This window comes from Pinus tabuliformis, chromosome X (assembly GCF_031772625.1).
Source record: "Pinus tabuliformis cultivar Carrire ecotype Pingquan chromosome X, CPIR1, whole genome shotgun sequence".
In the NCBI taxonomy this organism is placed as follows: domain Eukaryota; kingdom Viridiplantae; phylum Streptophyta; class Pinopsida; order Pinales; family Pinaceae; genus Pinus; species Pinus tabuliformis.
In genome coordinates this window covers 1,195,827,219-1,195,843,351 of record NC_142308.1, presented here as the reverse complement: position 1 = coordinate 1,195,843,351, position 16,133 = coordinate 1,195,827,219, and positions in this window count along the sequence as shown.

The window sequence follows — 16,133 nt, the reverse complement described above, 5'->3', positions numbered from 1 at the left end:
TTCAGAGCCTTCCTTGGTTTTTCCTTTGATGGTTGCAAACACTCAAAATCATCCCTAGAACTCCTTCAAAGTCTTTTTCACCACTTTGCTTACTTAACCAACTATTGTCTTTTTCCATGTTGATTTATTTATCATGCTTGCAATCTTTTTCTGGTGATCTCGAAGGTTTGTCTTTGTGTGTTTGAGTTGTCCTAGCTATGTAAACATCAGTTGCACTCATAAAACAAGTTTTAAGCACTATCATGAAATTTTTGTCACGGTCATCCAAAGGTTTATCCCAAGTGTCGCACTTGTCACTTTCAGCTCTAGATAGTCTCACATAGGGACATGCTTTGTTTTGTTTTCTCGGTGGTCAATGTTGTCACGTTGTTGAAGTATGTTAAGTGTGTGATCACAATGTCGAGTCCTCACAAGTTTACTTTCCTCCCACACTTAGCCATTTTCCTGAAAATCCTTCCGACTGAACAACACCACTTCACCGGACCCCGGCTGAGCTGCACTATGCAGTCTTAGCCCTTAGTGATGTTACTTTGTTGCCTGCAACTACTTAGTGCTTGAGCCTTTCCTCCAGGATAGTTGCGCTTCGCAATACCAGAAGTGAGCATGCTGCCTTCCTTCCCAGAATTGTGTAGAGATTACCTCAAAGCCCGACCTAAACTATGCACTTCGCAAGATCAATCATCAAGCCTCCTCCCTACCTGCTAGAACCCCGCAATGTGCAGAGACCTGAGCCTGCACTGCTCCTAGAAAATTCATAGAGGTGTTCTCCTTGTGACCTCCCTCAACTGGGACTCATAACTCCTAGAAACTACACAAAGCTGCCCCCTTTTGTCCTTTTGTTTCCCTGTCTTGTCTTCCCTCATAAAACTATGCAGAGGTGCCTCCCACGGTCCCACCTCACAACTTCCACTCGCGACCTCAACTGCGCAATTCTTCCTCCCGGTGGCCACTGTGTAGTTTTTCCAGAGAGTGAATATTGTGCCTCGGAGTTCCTCATCCTAGCCTGAGATGCGCTCTGCACAATCTTAGTAACCAGTCTCCTTCCCTGTCACCTGGAACTACACAACGCACAGTTACTGGGCCCTCTTCCTAGTCTGTCATCTTGCTCGGGCCTGTACCATGGAAAACATTGCATCATCTTATACTAGGAGGTTTTGGATTTCATGGCATCCCATCATAAGTGAATTGCAAGATTAGGTACACTGATAGATCATGGCAAGATGACTAATGGGGAGAGCACATGCTAGAAGACTCACTTGCAACTAGATGGACAAAAGAATCTCATCAAAGACCAAGTGAAAGATCACATGCATGTAACCATCTTACAAGACCAAGACCATTGAAGACCCTGTAGCATCAAGCCATGCAAAGGAGAAGGAAAATCATATCCAAGAACACATCCATCACTCAGCAACAACAACAACTTGACATTGCCACCACAACTAGCTAGTCCATGTCAGCAGTGTCATGTCAAGTTGTTTCATGAATTGTCAAGGCCACATCACTACTATGGGCCATATCTATTGTAACCAAATGTAATGTAAAGTGAAAGTCCAATGGACATACACATGAAGATGAAGAGTCATATCAATTGAAAACTCATAGGAAGTTGAATGGTCATGAAGGTATTCCATGAGTCACAAGGGTCAAGCATCACCCTTGGCTATATATACCCCTCCCATTGTATGAGCAAGTACTTTTCACCTTGGCTCCTCCCACATAGCCTTGAGATTTTTCAATCAGCTCTTTGAGGAGCAAGGAGTGGCTCCAATGTTCCACTAATGGGACTAGTGATGTATGGTGTACAAATGTGTCTTGGAATTTTTGCTTAATTTAGAAGCCTATTAAGGCCAACAATTTTTCATGCATTTTTTGTAGATGTTTGTAAGACTATTATTTCGGCATTTATAATACATGTTTGTTTTACCTGTACTAAGATAGTTTAAATACTTTGGTTGTTTTAGTACTTACATTATTTGGAATGTGTTGTATTGGTTATCAGTATTGTCTCATCCTTGTGGACTACTTCACAGGATATTAAACAAACCTTTCTTGTTTACTAGTTATAACAACTGTCGCATCCGTGTGCACTACTCTGGTGGATGGTGTAAGTGTTCTCCCTTGTACTTTAGTTTTAACAACTGTCAGATCTATTGTGGACTATTCCACTAGATGTTGGACAGACCCTTTCTGGTTCACATGTGTCTCTTCCTAGGTGGTACTACTACATCTCACTTAGAGACTCACTTTACTCTCCGCTTTTGCAGTAAGAGAACCGAGACATGAGTTACATTACGCACTCACCAGGCATACTCACCTCGCTTTTCAAAGATACCAACATAACACTCTCATGTGTTGAACAACAAGAGCTAAGGAAAATCTCTAAGTAAATGGAAATCGGGCCTCCGTACTGGATGGGACTCCTACACCCAACGGTGTAAGGTTTAGTTGGGACTTCATACCAGGAAGATCCCCTGAATGTTGGCGGGTCCAACACTATCAACATGAATTTAGGCTAATTTTAAGCATAATATAGGAAAGCACATACCTAGCACATACCAAGGATCATTGGAAAAAAACACCATGAACTAAACCCCAAAGTATTTTGTTATGATCTTTCAAATATTCTCAACAGATTAGTGGAACAAAAACATCGTTGTAAAATTACATAGACTAAATTCAGAGCTTTCATCATGACTTGAGAAGAAAAATTACCTCTAATTTATATATAAATCCTCCAAGTGGAAAATAACAGCTAGTTGGCTTGATCCCCGTAAAAATAATCTCGATCGTTAATAAATATTTGATCATCTTTTAATCTCCACTATTCAAAATAATTATTTTTGAGGAATTTTCGAATTTCTCATAAAAATTATTTTTTGTTAGACTTTAAGATTCTGTGGTCATTTTTTGGAGAAATATGATCTGGATTATCCACAGTACTATGTTCATTATGTTGGCGTTTCGAACCCCAAAGGGGGTTCATCATCAGGACAGAAAATGAATGATAGATTGAGAGAAGAATCTATCGACCAGAACAGATAAATAAATACCTAATGGATGATATATTCAAGTAGAAGTCGACTAATTTAAACTGCATATACTATTCAATTTTTATTACTATTTTAGTTTTAATTTTTATTTATTTATTTTAATTTAATTCTTATTTTAATTAACCTAATATGAATTAGTAAATAATAAAACTAATTAATTCTGTTGAAATAACAAATAAATAAATAGATTAAATGTAACAAGTATATTTGTATAATTAGTAACCTAATTAAATATAATTAGTTTATTTTAATTTAAATTTATATTTATTTTAACCTAATATGGATTATTAAATTTTTATATATAATAAATAATAAGTTTAATTAATTTTTACTGAAATAAATAAATAACTAAACTAATTAATTAATTAATTATAATTAATTAATCCACTAAATACCAAACTGGGAAAGTAATAAATGATTTGATTTGATTTAGATTTATATTATTTTATTTTTATTTTTATTTATAATACTTTGTAGATTAATTTTAATACTTTATAGATTAATTTTATTTAATAAGTAATTAATCCCTAAGTACTTAAGTAACAAAGTAATAAATTATTTATAGATTAATTTTATTATATATATTTTTTTTAATATTAAGGTTAATGTTAAAATTTGTTATTTTATTTTGTTTTATTAGTTATTTAATTTTTTTATTAGTTAATAAATATTTATAAATATACATCTATATTAAATTAAAATGATCTTAATAATTATTTATTATTAATAATAGTAATTTATTTATCTATTTAAACTGAAAAATTACCACTGAGACAGATGTTGGAAATTAAGGAAGGAAGGGAGGGGGAGAGGAAGGATAAGATCTGGAGGGATTGATATGTATAATCAGGGGAATCTAGTTTCCACTAATCTCATTTCCATTGTCCTTGTTGAGATTATGAGGAAACTTCATAATTTCGATAGCCTCTCTGATTTTCCTCTTTTGATAATGATCCTCCCTTGCAATAATTCTGGCGTCCTCCAAACACACATGATGCTTAGTTTTGGAGTTTTCTGCAAGGGCAGATGTATGAGATCTCCCATTCTTAATATCAGCTTCGTGCTCTTTAAGTATTGTTTTCAAATATCATCATGTATCCCCAATATAACTTTTACCGCACGAACAACCAATCTTATACACACCCTTAAGTTGCCGATGATCAACATTATCCTTAACTGACCTCATTTTTTGCCTAATCGTTACACATGTTTTAAACTGAGTGACTATGTCCTTCTTTCTTAAAATCTTAGCTATTTTATATGTAACCCCTTGAATGAATGGAAGGTACACTTTTCCACAATTTTCTTTCCCGTAGTTTTCTCCGGGACCCTTGGAGAGGACCTTTTCTTTAGCTCTTTTTATAGCTTTCTTAATATTAAACTCTTTGTATCCTATATCCTTAAAAATAGAGTTTAAGTGTTTAATTTCTTCATTTAGGTGTTTAGAGTTAGAAATTTTAAGAGCCCTAACAACAAGAGTGTTTAAGACACAAAATTGTTGGGTTGGATGATGGTATGAATCAGCATGAAGATAGATTTCCATATGTGTTTTCTTCCTAAATACCTAGTGTCCCAAAGTACCATCCTCCTTTCTACTAATTAGGACATCTGGAAAAGGAATTTTACCATTTTCTTCAAGCTCCATAGTAAACTTGATTTCGAATGATATAGAGTTAAAATGATTAAAAAACTTCTCAAGGTCAGCCTTGCCATGAGTCCATTTTAAGTTGGTATCACCAACAAATCTTTTCCACCATGCCGGTTTCAAAGGGTATGAGTCAAGGGATTTTCTTTCAAAGTACTCCATGTATAAGTTGGCGACAATAGGTGAGAGTGGGGATCCCATGGCGACTCCTGATATCTGCTCATAATAATTGTCTTGAAAACTGAAAAAAGTGGAATGCAAACAAATTTCCGCAAGTTTTGTTGTTTCTGGATCAGTGACTTCTTTTATAACATGAACAGCTTCATCGAGAGGAATCTTTGTAAACAAAGAAACCACATCAAAACTCACCAGAATATCATCCTTATCAACCCTCTCATTCTTGATAAATTTCACAAAATCATTGGAGTCCTTTATAAAAGAGTTTGTGTTTCCAACCAGAGGCTTCAGGATCTTAGCCACATATTTAGTTAATTCATGGGTAGGGAATGAATGGTGTTGACTATTGGTCTAAATGGGACCCCCTCTTTATGGATTTTTGGTAATCCATAAATTTGAGGTATAACCTCACAGGATGAAATTAGCCTCTTTTTCATTTTATCATCTACGTTTGATCCCATGATAGCCTTCTTGACCTGTTTTATAACCTTAGGAATGGGGTTGGAGTTAATTCTTCTATAACTACCACAATTTAGATGCTCATTCATTTTATGAATGTAATCATCCTTATCTAAAACAATAGTTTTTCCTCCTTTTTTATTAGTCTAAAAATAATTATTTTCATCTAATTCCCTCAAAAATTTGACTTTGACTTAAACATCAAGCTCCAAGGGTTGAATTTTTCTTGAAATTTCCAATGTTCCCTTAGCGGAAAACTAAGTTAAAATATGTGATGTTCTTAGGAGATGCTAGAATGAAATGGATTTTTTTTTAATTGCAAGAACATATAATATGAGCAATGTGAACCAAAATAAAATTTAATAAACATCAACACATGAGATAGCAATAAACATATGTAAAACGAGTGCCTTCAAAATATTGCTCAAAAATGAAAGATACTTTCTCAAAATAAATGAAATGCTTTCAAATAGAAGCACAAGTAATCTTGAAAATGAAACAAAAGGTGTTAGCACAAACAAAAACAATATAAGATATAAATATGCTTTCAAGATATATGATCACATGTTAATCCAAAGCATACAAGGAAATAATATCATGCAAAGGAAACCAATTAGAATTCTACTTGAAAAATATAGAATGAGATGTTAGTTGTCAAAACAAATATTTAATTCAAAACATATTCATAAATGACAAGTATAATGGTTATTTTCAAGTAAATCAATAATATGAGTTGATATGAAATGCACCTAAACTAAAATTAGATGCAATTATCTTGGTTTCTTTTAATCTAAATGCCTAATCTAGGTGAGAGAACCTCCTTTTGAGCTCTTAACAAAGGATAAAAATTGGGGTGACCGTAAGAAAGAGGGGGCGAGGAGACAGTGTTGTAATTAATGATACTCATCCCCTAAGTTTTACTAGTCAGTGTGTGCCTTTGTTCCTACAAGGGGACAAACCACCTTCATAACTGCAAGGTCACACACATTTACCTTACTTCGTACCAATTGGAAGAACTTTCCAAGAAAGTATTTTCTTATTATTTCTATCAACCAAACTTATGCTTGGAGGTTAATTTTAAAATGAAACTAAATTAGAATGCCTACTATGATGTGCAAGTGAGATGCATAAGATTGTTTTTCAAGTAAACACAAGATGCATAAGCTTCATAAGAATTGTGAGTTGCTAAAGATAGATGATGTTGGCTTGAGGGTGCCTAACCCAGGTTCGGAGTTAGTTAACCAAACAAATCACTATACTACTAGCCCTTTTGGTAATAGCCTGTGGAGCACGGACTGAGGTCTCACCTGAAGCAGTATGGGGGGATGTTCGAACCAGGTTTCCACACCCTTGAGATGTCTGAGGGATCAATTTAGTCCAATTGTGAATAACTTTGCACAAGTTACTCCGCGCACATTCCTCACTTGCGAGGCCTTCACGCCCTATTGTATTCGCCTTCGCGCGGCCCTAACCAAGGGTTGTGGAGCTTTCACGCTGTTAGAGCAGCGATCTACGCTATTTCCCCAAGTTACACTGCGGTTCTTACCTATATTCTTATAATAGTTATTTGTTTTCGCGTAAACAGATACTTTATCTTATATTCACTTATTCAACATATTCATATAAGTTCATGCAGTAAATAAACAATAAACTTACAATTCATGCCCAATATACTTTAAAGCATAAAGCAAGAAACAGTACATAGAAATAACGTAAAACATCTCTTTATTATTGCTTCAATCGGTTACAAACTCAACTTGCCCTACGCACTCAGCTGCAGGGGTCCGCGCACTTAGCTGCAGACTACTGGGTCTCTGTGCACTCAGCTACAAATCCTTATCCTACTCTACGACCCAACAACTCACCCTATACTTAGATCAAACTCGATTCCTTGTCATTCATTCCATTCTATTCGTTCATTTCTTCTCTTATACAACTTAGAGCCTCGCTCTATTTATACAATCCCATGGTCCATGGACCATGGGTAGATCTCTCAAGCCAAAATTACATTACAAAAATGAGGGCAGACAACCCTCTGACTCATTTAAAATTTTTGTGCTCCGCGCCCACACATCACGGAGTCTTTACATTAGACTTAGTCAAAACTTGGGCTCTAAGCCCCAAAAATTTCCTTGGCGGATCCCATGCCCAACAATCCCCCAACACAAACATCGTGACTTGCCCTCGAGTCACTCTGTCAGTGTGGAGATCTTCGCACGGAGACTTCCCAACTCTATTCGGACCGCTACCAAGTCAACAACGCACTGAGAGGCTACCTAATATATCTCCTTCGACTAGTCAGATGACGGGGCCACCTGTGTAAGGGTTTAACCAACTACCATTTACTTTTCTGAGGAGGAGTTTTCCATTTAGTTTCACCAGCTGCACCGCGCCACCCTCTGTGACTTCCTTAATAACATATGGTCCCATCCAATGCATTTGGAGTTTCCCCGGGAATTAATGAACTTGTTGTCATATGACAGCACCAAATCATTCACCTTAAACATGTGCAACTGAATATGTTGATCATGCCATGCGTTTTCGCGCTGCTTTTGTACCTACTGATGAAATCCTACCAAAAATCGTTCTTCTTCGAGATCTTCCAACTGCGCGAGCCTCTCTTCCAGGGCTCTGCGATCTGTCATGCGTATGAGCACCGCTATGCACAAACTAGGCATGATATATTCCATCGGCATTACGGCTTCAACTCCATAGCCTGAAGGGCGTTTGTCCCGTGAGTTTCTTGTATGTTGTTCTATAAGCCCATAGTATTGCAGGGACATGTAGATCCTAATCGCTCTGTTGTGCATCACATAATTTTGTCAGCGCAATCTCCAATAATTTGTTAAATGCTTCTATGGTCTCGTTATCCTGTGGGTGATACGACGTGCTTTTCTGATGATACACGCAAAACTCTTCTGCCAGCGCGTTGATCATCTTTTTCAAGAAATGTGTACCGCGATCGCTCATCAAGATCTTTGGACTACCGAATCGTGTCAGTACATGCTCAAGCAGAAACTTTGTGGCCATCACAGTTGTGCAATCTTTTACTACCTGTGCTTCTACCCAACGCATCAGGTATTTAGTTGCAGTAATAATATATCACGTGGCTATCTTTCCTTGCAGTTTGATGGGTCCTACAAAGTTGATCACCCATTTTTAAAAGGGATACAATGTCATTTGCGAATTCAAAGGCATCTCGTCTCTTCGCGATGGCTTGACTATTATTTGACATACATCACATGCCTTGCAATATTCTTTTGAATCCTGATGAAGGGTCGGCCACCACAACCCTACGCAGAGAAGCTTCTGCACAGTTTCTCTTCCTGCATAATGACCTCCCGTGGAGCCAGCATGAGCGTCCACGAGGATACTGCTTCGTTCAAACTCTAGTACATACCTTCATAGTATCTCATCATTCCCCATCTTATACGAATGCCCTATAATGATAGAAAAGTATGTCACGTGCACCACTAGCTCCTTTTTTTGCTGGACAAAATAACCTTTCAGTGCAGTTCCAATTGTTAGAAAGTGGATAATATCATCAAAGTGTCCATCTGCTATGCACACAGCAAAACGCTGCGTGTCGGGTAGTCCTTCCTCCAAACTACTAGGTTCCTCTCCTGTCGCAATGCGCCACAAGTGATCTAGGCCTACGTTAAACCTTCCAGGCTTCACAACAACTTTGAAGTCATATTCTTGGAACAATAAGAGCCACCTGGATATGTGCCCCCCCAACACAGGCTTATTGACCAAGTATTTTAGTGCGAAATGATTTGTGTACATCTTGAAGTGCCCCGTAGAAAATAGTGTCAATATTTCTAGAGCGCGTACACCATAGCCAGTCCCTCGCATTTAGTGGTGGAGTAGTTCTTTTCCGCTTTAGAGAATCTGTGGCTTGCGAATGTGATAGGGTGATCCAATCCTTCTCTGCCCTCTTGTGTAAGTATGGCACCCAGCACTATACACGACGCATCAACATGAACATGAAATTCTTTCTTCCAGTTTGGGAAGACAAGAATTGGTGCAGTAACCATCTTCTGCTTCAATATCTCCAGGCTTTTCTTACAGTCATCATCCCAGCAAAACGTGACATCCTTCATTAGTAGTTTTTCCATCGATGTGCTGATATGAGTGTAATTCTTGATAAACTTTCTATAGTACCCATTGTGTCCCAAAGTAGCGTGCAGTTGTTTCACACTAAGCGGCACTTCCAAATTCAGAATTACCGCAATTTTCGCGGGGTCTACCATCAGCCCCTATTTACAAACTACATGTCCCAACATGTTCCCAAGAAATGTACATTTCTTGAGGCTGAGCATGATTTGGTATCTTCAGCATGTATCTAGCATTAAGCGTAGACTTGCTACATGGTTCCTAACCAACCCAAAGACAGTCCAATCATCAAAATAGACCTCGAAGAACTTATGAATATACTCCCTGAACACTGCAATGACTACGCGCGAGAAGATGGTTGGCGCATTCTTCAATCCAAACGGCATGATAGTGTATTGAAAGCAACCCCACTCCGTCATGAAGGTTGTCTTGCTCCTATCTTACGGCGCGATCCTGATCTGGTGGTATCTTGAGAACCCATCGGTGAAAGAGTATGCCTCTTGACTGCCTACATTATCCAATACTTCATCTTTGAATGGGGTTGGGAATGGATCATGGACGCACACGTCGTTCAATTTTTTGAGATATATGCATATTCTTATTTCATCCTTCTGTTTCTTTTCCTATACCACCATCGGACTTACCCAATTGGATTCTTCGATAGGCTCAATAATGTCTGCTGCGAGCATCCTATCTAACTCTATGTGGACCTTCTCCTTGTACTTTGGGTTTAAGCGATACGTTCTCTACTTCACTGGCTTTGCGTCAGGTTTTAACGTGATCCTCATTATTCTTAATTATCTGATTATTCCCTTTAAATCAGTGAACTTGGTCGGGAATAAGTCATGATACTCGTGGAGTAATTCAGTGACCTTATCTATCATCACAATGTCCCAGTAGTCCCCAATCTTCACAAATTTAGGCTCCGCCTTTGTACCAATGTTTACCTACTTAGTCTTTACTGGCGCGGTTATGTCAGGGTTCTTGATTGGTGGTCCTTGAACCTCGTGCTAGCCTTCTATCTCTGGAATATCAATATTCCTCAGATCTTCATCCTCTTTCTTAGTAGTTACATTATAACGCTCTAGTTTGCAAACGACGTAGGAAACGAGCGAATACACAAAAATCCAATATCCCCAGGAATTTTAACTCAGAAACCGAGTCAAATATTCTTAATTGAATAATGGTTCTAAGGCCCCTCTATTATCCTTAATGCCACACCTTAAACCTCCATTAAACCTTAAGTCTGCATACATAACCAATCCCACACTTATCGATAGTTATATTTGACTCAACCCATAAAAAACCTTCTATTGACGCTTTAATCCATTACAAACCCTTTATAATAGAAATTCATTATAAAACATACCTTTTCCACCAATCATACGGCCTCTAAACAATTATCAATGTATGCCTTTATCGAAATTGGATATCGGCTCTCCGCGGTCACACTACTCATGAACCCTTCCACTTCCAATTTGCGATAACGCCAGACTTGTAAAATATACCCATATAACACCATTGGAAGTGTTATTTGTGTGCTTTCTTCTTTAAACCCAGAACAACATAAATTTATCGAAACACACGGAATACACGAGAAAACCCGCTCCGAACACTTAAGCTGGACCTCAAATATTATAAACCCGCATCTATAAGTTTGTCGGGTCCGCTTCCTTTGCATGTCACATTATTCCTCCGCTAATAAAGCATCATTGAATGTTGCGATGCGGTCACTCCACTGATTGTAATTGGCGATCGCTTGTGCCCAAGGTTAGTTCACCCATCAATGAAACATTCTGATGTGAATTAATCTCCATTGTTAATCAAGTATATGATCCAATGGTCCATGTTATATTACAATGTCGCAATCGGAGTTGGCAAGTGGTTAGGGTCCAGTCCATCCACATAGATCTCCACTGATGCGATATATCGGCGATCGCTCATCGCATAGACTTAAGGCCTGAAGTCTACCGCATACACATGAATTTCACCGATGCGATAAAGTGGCTCTCCTCGGCCCCATTAGATCTGATCTATTGATCTTAGATATCCAACAACCACTGTGCCTTCCCTTTATCCTTTCATCCGCCTCTTTAATTTGGGTTTTTTCCATTGTTTCTTCAATGGTTCCTCTGTTTACTCTTGGATCAACGACTGGTTTTAAAGGCGGCTCAAACACTGTTCTTTACACTAAGGACCCCAATTATACTTTGAACACTATGATTTACAACTTCAGGGCACAAAAATAGAGAAGAATGCTTAGTTTGTTCCGCAGGCAAATGCACAAAGAAAAGCAAAGGATTTCAATACAAACGGCCCATTAACACACACACTGAAACAATTATTCAATATAGTAATATTTACAGAGTCTCACCCTCTGTCTTGACTACAACAATAAAAGGGCCCTGTTCTATCTTGAATCCTTGCTTTCTCTTACTCGACTCTAACTTAGCGAACCTCTCTATCATTTCTCTCTCTAGCTTCTGAATTATGAAAATAAATCATATTTTATACAAGAATGGATTCATGTGTTGGCAATATGTGACAAGTGTTGTCCTTGATGGCAACTCACACAAGATGACAATGCAGCAGGTCAATAGCAAAGAATTGATGATCAGACTACACAAATGAAGAAAGAAGAGTATATACGCAGGTTCACTATATACCAAGTCGCGTACATAGGTAGGTTATACACAGGTTCACTATGTACCAAGTCGCGTATATACGGAGGTTCACTATATACCAAGTAGGGTATACACGCAGGTTATACATGCAGGTTCATTATATACAAAGACGTGTATACGCGCGGGATTGCTAATCAAAAGTCGCGTATGCGTATGCACGCACTTTCATGCATGGAAAAGCGCGTACATGTGGGAAAGCTTATTTTTGGGTCCATGGTATTTAGACCTATGGTTTTGGTCCTTGGTAGTGTGTCTGAATTATTGAACCCAGGTATTGGGTCCCTAGTATTGGTTCTAAATGGTTTTGGACCATGGTATTTGTTGTGGGGAAAAATGCCTATGCAGGACGATCCTATCCACCTAAGGTGTGACAGTGCCTTAGCAACAAAGAGAGACAGCTATTCTGATATTTCTTCCTTTATGAATTAAGAATGAAGAGAGATAGATGGACTAACCGGTGTCTTCCGTTTGTCCCTCGATCCGGTCTCTCTTCTCTTGGAGGATTCCCAGCTACTTGCCTTCTCGCTCGCCCAGCTTCAAGAGGTTTCTGCAAGATCACAAGAAGAGAACACTACACAAGACATGGATTCATATTCATAACTAGTTCAGGATTAGAAATAAACTAAACATACTAATGCAATCATACATCAAGAATACATCAGCATATAGGAGAAACCAAGATAGCTTTATTGATGAATAACAAGGTTCAGGAAGAGATACAACCCAGAGGGCTCCAATCCAGCATCTCCTTACCAGCAAATGGAATTCCTATCTTCACCCCCTTCAAAGCATTAAGCACCCAATGATTCCAATCTCAAACCAACAGCAATTCTTTGCAATAATAAAATTCCAGCCCCCAGATCTCATGGAGGAGAGATCCATATATAGATGTTTGGAGAGAGGATGAGTCATCTTGAGATCTGACTAGTGTCCTCTCCCTCTGTCAGTTCTTGATTCCACTTGGAGGTTCTTGCTTCCACTTGGAGATTTGGAACCTCTTACTCATCGCCAGTCGAATTCCCTGAGGCAAGTGTCATTTTGGAAGCTTCCTGGGTTTTGACACCTTGAGAAATGAGCTTGCCACATGTCCATTCTCATTCAGCGCAGGTAGCCAGTGTTCCATTTGACATTCAACCCAGGTAGCCAGTGTTGGCTTTGACATTCAGCGCAAACAGCTAGTGTAGCCACTGAAATGATCCTGAATTGACTTGTTTTTGAGCAGTTTCTGGTGGAGAACTTCTGTGAATTGCTGTGGTTTGTTAGCCCTGTTCCTCTAGGGGTAGGAACAACATGTTTAGGGACTTTGGATCCCTTAGATTATGGAAATTTCATGTTTAATGCTGTAAGTCACAAAAATGTCTATAACAGTTGCCCCCTAAAGTATGAGGCTGTTTATCGGGTGAAATGCTTTATCAGGGGGATCCGAAGTTCATCCAATGCTGGGAGGAGACCTGTAATAAGATACAATACAATACATTATTTTTCATACTGCTTTCATGATCTAGCTGAGGCGGGCATTCCCATGCTCAGCTTTATAAATTCATTTTTCTGTACATAGAACAGACAATCGTCTGATGGTAGACTGATAATTTTGATGAAATTATCATCCTTTGAGTAGGATGATTATCTGCTACAATGATGTACATGTCAATGTCTTTATCTTTCCTGAATATATATCGTAGCGCGGATGGATGAAACTAGATCCGGGGTCTTCAAACTCATTCGATCTTCACTCTAAGTACAAGTCGATCCATGTGAGAATTGTTCTGAAGTCGAACATGGAAAGACATCGCTTGATTACCGGTCAATGAGGTAAACCGTTAACAAGCGCGAGAGGAATCACCGATAATGATAATGACCCTCAAGGTACTGTAGTACAATTCACGTGGTGTGAATAAAGGACTTGGCGTCGAACACCACGCAAAATCTTTCGGTCGAAGGTCATTGATGTATACCTGTCGCCGGAAGTGAGAAACTTGCCATTGAGGCATGCAAGCTTCAAAGTACTGAAGGGGTTGTTCCTAGATCAACTTCTTGGATAATGAGCTGATGTCGACAAGAAGCGATCCGTCAAAGGAGGGCCTTAATGAATCCCACATCAATGACACGGAACGGAGTTAATGATTTTAATGGAGGTGAAAATGATCTGTGACATATGATTCATGGTGGCGGTCATGAAAGGATGAAGGATAATGTATGGCAGTGGATGGGACACGGTTGACTTTTCTGAACGACTTCTCTTGAACATGTGGCGACACTGATGCGATGGATCGGTAGCATTACCTCAAATATGGATGGTATGGCGAAACCATGGATGTGACCGGTGAATGAAACAACCCAACCCGATTGTGGTACGGAGGAAAAGTGTCATGTTCAAGATCGACTTGCTGCCATCAAAGTTTTCTTTAGTTTCTCCCAATTTTTCCCCAGTCATTGCTGACCAGTACCTCTTTATTTTTGTCAAGCTTGAGGAGGATAACATATGCTTGTTCTATAACCTGCCCTTCGGGCAAGCCCATCGCTATGTTTTAACGAGCCTAGCGATAGTGAAACTCGTTCTCGTCTAAAGACAAATTTGTCGCTATTTAATGATTTTAATGAGTCTAACGACAAGGATAACTCGGTCCTTTTCATTTTTAGAGAGTCTGAAGAGGTACATAAAGTTAACTTCAAAAGTCCTTTTTCGTCATGTAATCCCTTAGGTCCGAAAAAGTATAAAACAATACAGAAGGGATGAGTTTTCGATAGTTTTAATGAGCTGAACAAAACAAGCGCTCGATCTTTTTGTGCAATAATCCCTCAGGTCCAAAAAGATTAAAATCTAGAGGAGGGATAGCACTTCCGGTCGCTTTAACGAGCTGGAAGGCCAAAACTCGGCAATCTTTTCATATTTTACGAGTCAGTTGAAAAGAGCTTAAAGAAGACTCGTCTTTTGAGGAACGAGTGATAATCAGGGTTAGCAGCTGATTCCAGGTACATGTTGGAATTTTCCAATCACAGCAGTGTCACAAGGATGGCTAGGTGAAATCACTCTTCGCAGCTGTTCCTCAAAATGGGTAAACAAACATATGGAGGTGAACGATCGGCCAATGGAAAAGTGGAGGTGACGATGCAAACACGACCAAGGCTTTAACGGCTGATAAGGTTACATTCACAGTGGTTATTTACCGGGATAGTTCATTTTTTAACGAGCTTAAACGCGGGTGGAAACATTTGCTCGATCTTATGTTTATTTTTTAACGAGCATGAACTATGCGCTAAAACTGCTCGGATCTTGCGTTTATTTTTAAACGAGCATGAACTATGTGCTAAAACTGCTCAATAACCCAGTCATATGATAAGAATGTCTCATTAAGATTCTATTTTTTATGGAGCTTCATCTTACAAAGCTATGCCCCGCATCCTTTCTTTATGCAAGTTAGGAAACGACTAACCCAAAAACAGATAAATAACCGCTCTTTGCTTGCACTCCAAAAGGTTTGCATGCCCCCAGGCATAAAGTACGATTTCAAGGTTACCCCTCAATTTGCAGATAAAACATTTGTTTTACCGGGAGAGGCCTACCTCTTTCAGGCTACCCAAAGATTGTTCTGTTATTCTTTCAACAAAACACTTCTTCGGCGATATCTATTGAAATAGACAAAGGTGAGTGACGAGACCCGCCCTCTCACATAACTTTGACAAAAGAATCTTATTCTAGAACAACCCCTCTTCCAACCACGGACGGGGTACGGACTAGTCATATTCTCCCACAGAAACCTACTCTATACCCAAAGTTTTCCTGCCGAAGCAGACGAGGACGCATGCCCCCTGGGTTCCAGTCATATCCTCCCGGATCACTCGCACTCATCAGGAGGACGGACCGTGGGTTGAGACACTTGTTGCGTGAAGAGACCATTTAGGGATGGTATATGACTATTTGCGATGCGTGATCTGGGAAATGAAAGTTGGTCCACGAGCTTGACCACTCTTCCTTCATGCGGAAAACACATTACTCTA